Genomic DNA, 5,237 nt, shown 5'->3' on the forward strand with positions numbered 1-5,237 from the left:
ACACTCGGGCCTTCTGCCTCGTTCGTACGCACTAAAAACCTGTTGAAAATGGCTGCGAACTCTCGCGCCATGCCACTAAACGGCCACGCGGACACGCGGGTCGTAATTTTTATTGCATAAATTAACCCTCTTTAAAACGGTTCAAACTCTTCGTCCACAATCGCCGCTTAGCTGTTGATAAATCATAAATTATTTTTACTTCTCCCCATCGAACCGGAGAGCGCTGTCGTCCATCTTTATGGCTATCTGAATGGCCCAGGAGAATGAGAACACGGGACAGCCAGGATGGCAGATACGAAACTGCTACAGAAAACCCACATCGTTGCGGTATCTCTATGTGATCTCTCGATACTTTGCTTCAATTTCGAAACCAGCTTCAAACTCTAGACACTCGTATCCTTTCAGCCTTTCAAAGCCTACTTGCCTACTGCTGCTGCTGCTGCGGCTGCGGTTGCGATCTTCATCAAGTCCTAGCCCGAAGCGCTGTATCGATCGTACACGGTACACGACTCACTGCTCCGTCGTGCATTCCGTAGCAAGTGCACTCGCTCAAATTGGTGGAAAGAAAAACCGCCCGCTTTACGAGCCCATTACCGTACCGCCGCTGCTGCTGGTGCCGGGCCGTTGCGAAAGGACCTCCCGTGGAACATTTTTCCTTGTGCGGAACCGCCCCGAAGCGAACTGGACGCGAGGATTTCGCCCAAGAAGAAGCGGCGGTGGTGCAACAAACTAAGAAATTCCCGTCTGCGTAAGGCGCAAGAAAACAAGCCGCAGGAAAAGAACAAAAAAAACGCGCGCAATCCACAAGAACATATAACATCATCTTATTAACGTGTTTGGATAGGTTTTGGTGTTCGGTGTGCCTTGTGTTTGGTGCGCTCTTGCGTCGTTTTCTTGCTTCGTAGTGCCACGATTTTCCTTCTTTTTGCAGGATACGGTCGGTTAGTTTGTAGCGCCCCACCCCCCGTACCCGGGATTGCCGGTTAGGTTGGGCGGTCTTACACCAGAACGGACGGCCAGAAAATTACGCTCCATCGATGTCGATTCGTTGATATTTTGATCGTGAGCTACCATATGCACCACCGAAAGCCACCCTCCGCTGTCGGTGTGGCCAAGCAGACGACGACGCACAACATGTGCCGCACTGACTGCGTTATCTTCTTCTTGACAAAGGATTCTCAGCGCACGATGGGGAGGAAGCAAACAAAAAACGCGTACACGAGGATTTCCCAGGAAATGCACACGAACCACCAGCACTTGTTCGACGCAGACCACGCAGAGACTCTGGTGTGATTGCGAGTCGCGTTGCTTCGGCGGTAGGTGAACGCAGTCTCCCATTGTGTGCTCGGATGCGCTTGTTATTTTCGAACACCGTACACAACGATGGTGGCCCCACCGGTTTTGCATCGTTAGACTGAATGGCGTACTGGACTGCGCCTCGTCTGGCCCGATGTGCTCCCGCGTGCGTTTTCCCCACCGCGCGGTTGGCGTGATCGGAACGATTAATTTCTTCCTGGACGCTGTACCCAGTACCGGTATAATGTGCAGATTGGGGCAGTGGTTCACCGCTAAACGAAACATTTGCTGTGGTTGTTTTTGTTGTGTTGAGGTTACCTTTTGTTCTTATCTGGCTATCGCATTTTTCCCCGTTTTGTATCATTCCTTCTGCTCAGCTTCAGGGAGGTGAGTTAAGATCTCTATCTGTAAACAATTTAAGATCGTGTGTGGTATTGGCCAATGGACTGTGGAATCCCACAGAAGAGTCTCTATTCTAATCCCTATGGACATTTGCTCAAGAGTATAATATTGAAGAATTGGAAAAGTACAACAACCACAAGAATGTAAAGAACTCTAGAATACTTCAACGTCTGCCTTCTACGCAGTGTAACGCTAGTGATTTCAATAAACTCGATCTAGGTGAGGATTTTGAAGATATCTTGTAATTTACAACCTAATTTTAATAAGCTTGAATTTGACTGATGTTATTGTAGCTTGTAGAGAGGAGTTATCGATGATTTGTATCTTTTGATAAGGTCGTTAGCCAATAGATTGAATCATTCCAATAGAAACATGTAAATATTCACCACATCTACGATCCTGAGAATATTACTACGATTGATGTTAAGTATAAATTGTTTCAATCGTTTTTATTAAGAGCTCTAAAATGTACTTTTAGATATATCTTCGAACTACCAAACACATCTTCAACGAGTTTACCAAAAAATATTGCTGATATGAGCTTATAATTCTCAGATGATCCAACAGATGCCTTAACAAGTTTACAACATTCCTCCTCCAACATCAACAAATGACCCAAGAACATACGTTACTCGTGCTACAATTGATCTTTATTCTAAATTGATTCCGTCTTCTTTCTCTTTAAGAGAAACTAAAAGTCCTACGTCAATATTTCTCCCCGTTCCACAGAATAACAATAACTACATGCCATCTGCGTCACCCGTTCCAAGTTCGATTGCAAATAATCAGCAACTATTGAGAAAAAGTACCTATCTGAAACACACACAGATCGGCACGCGTTCGATCCTTCCATACCAGCTAAACGTTGCCATTACGAACCCAGCTGATAGTTTCCTCCTAGTAACAAGTCGGATGGTGTGAGCGCACACAACAAGCGAACCGTTGGCCGCGAACGATCGATCGATCACACCCGGTTTGCGAAAACAACCACCCAACAAACGCCCGACCGTCTCAATCATTCGCGGGTCACGTTCCGTCGCACCGTGCAGGGCCCAACGCATCGCATTCGGCTCGATCCGCGTCGCAAAACCGTCTCACCGCTGAATCCGTCATTTATCCTGCCAAGAGCGCGCGCGGTTCGCGATTGTGCCGCTAATCTCAGGATTATAAGCAAACTTCTGCCTCTCAACTCTCCCCCAGCCAAGGTGTGTTGTTCATTCCTGCATTCCTAATTATTCAAACAACAGCCGAGCACTTTGCTTATCCACTTTCCAACATCCGGGGAAGGCCGCCGATAAGCCACCCTCCAAGGCACGCTCTTGCTGATTCATTTGGCGTGCAAACAGTGTTATTCCAGGCCAGGCTAACCGGCCACCAGCATCGATCGATGTGTGTGTGCCTCAAGTGTGTGCGTACCGTACGTAAGTGATCGATGATCTTCGCACCCGCTTGTGCGGGCAAAACGCTTATCTGCTCGATTATCCTCCCGATCCCCTCATCTCACTTGCTCGCTGGATTCAATGTGCGAGAAGCAATCAATAAATAATACGCACGCGTTAGCTCCCAGCCGAACCGAAAGCAAAAACAAAATAACAACACCGCACCGCACCGCTGTAATCACAGTAATTTTGAATTTTAAATATCAGTTATTTTTAGTACCTCACCATTTAATGAGTTAATTATAGAACAGCAAGCTCGAGCACCCGAGCGCACGAAAGAAAAACTCGAGCAATCTTAACCAGGCTCACGGCGTGGATTAGATATGCACGCGCGTAACCGCCGCGCGATCTCCAATCCGGCCAGTCGGCCGACCAACCCGCCCAGCGGAGAGTAATTAAGCGCATACTGACAATTACATTTTGCCACTTCGGTAGACAACTTTCAGGGCATTTGATTGCTGTTCGATTAATAGATTCCGCGGCGTACGATACACACCTGGAAAAGGCAAGGGCAGCTAGCGCTAGTCCCACCAGAGTGCAACGCGTGCACGCAAGCTGAGATCGCCGTGCTGACATCGATTGCCCAAGTAGAGGTTGCCGTTTTGTGGCAGTGGGCAAGCCGCTGCTGGTGGACGGAGGAAAAGTATGGAACCAGTCAATAGAAAACAACAACCCTTTAAATTGGCTCTTAAACTGTTCTGCTTTGGCAAACGGAATCCAAACACTCTTTGTACTGTACCGCGTAGAGGGAAAACCGATTGACGTACCAGAGAGTGTACGTGCCGCTTGGCCGTCCCAGCAGAAATGTGTTCAATTTTATCACGCAATTCGTATGCGCGTCTAACATCCGCAAAGCGCCACCACGGCTGCGTGCGAGTTTCAGCAATATCAACCAGCGCACACTGGGTCATTACGCAATGGCACACAAATCGTTAAACGATTTGGCGGATTTCGGAGACACAGGCACACCGCGAGAGAAGGAAATTAAAACATCAACAACGGCTCCCAGCACGTACATGCTTTTCGGCAATGGGAGAAAGGTTTATCCGGTTGCGCTAAGTGAAGAGCATGAGTGGTTGTGTGTGTAAAGATGTGTGTCAGGTCCATTTGAAGATCATCATAACAAATGGCGATCGCTTTGCCTCTTTTTGTCCGCCGTTCCCGAAAAGCCAACCAAGAACATACCAGAGCAGCCGCAAAAAAAAATCTTCCCCATCGCAAAAATTACAATCATTGTTCTCGTGGAGCTGGTGGTCCACCGTCCGACTGTAGATTGAGAGATGATACCGGGGCGATGCGGTTTTGTTCCTCCCGGCGCGTTTGTCTTCCCGCGGGACATAATGATGGGCGTCCCGAGGAGCGCCCGGAGGACCGAAGGGTCCGGCCGCTCACAGGTGGCCTTTGACGTTGAGGGTTGCCCACGATGCCATGCCCAGTTCAACGGAATCCAAACAAAGGGAACATTTTTCACAAATATGTCTGAATGCTCTCTGTGCTCGTGTGTGTGTGTGGCTCTGGGTATTTTTTTATGCTATCGTTGCCTTCCTGTGGCACTGCGTCAAGAGGATGGATGCCCTTTTTTCGGTGGTGGGATTTTTTGTTGCTACGGGTTTGTGCAAAAATCAAGCCATTTGGGTGGTCTGCCGTTTGTGTGCATTCCCGTGTACGTGTAGGCCACAACCCGGCGATGCATTCCCGTTTTCCTCACCAGACTGCGAGGAGCTAAGGCTCTAAACCCCAACCATGGGCCGAATGGTCCACGGGACATTAACGCAACTCCTGAACTGCAGAGATCTTCCCCTGAAGCAAGTATCACGTGAAGGAAGTTTAATTTGCTGGTTTCTAGCAGATTTGTGGTAATGTCTATTCTTCTGGAACTCAATATCTCCTTAGAGTCTTGGATGGGATGAGGTTGATATTGAACATTTTACTAGAAGTTTTCCTACTGAAAGATGAAAGATGTTGTAGAACGCATTCCTCAAGATCTGCAACATCTATATGAAGTAAATTTCCCAATACAATTTCCACAATTTCTTTCAGTCACTCACTGGAACCAAACCTGTAAAATGAAATTACAACTCCAAAAACACAGACACACGA

The sequence above is a fragment of the Anopheles arabiensis genome, chromosome 3 (assembly GCF_016920715.1).
Source record: "Anopheles arabiensis isolate DONGOLA chromosome 3, AaraD3, whole genome shotgun sequence".
Classification (NCBI taxonomy): domain Eukaryota; kingdom Metazoa; phylum Arthropoda; class Insecta; order Diptera; family Culicidae; genus Anopheles; species Anopheles arabiensis.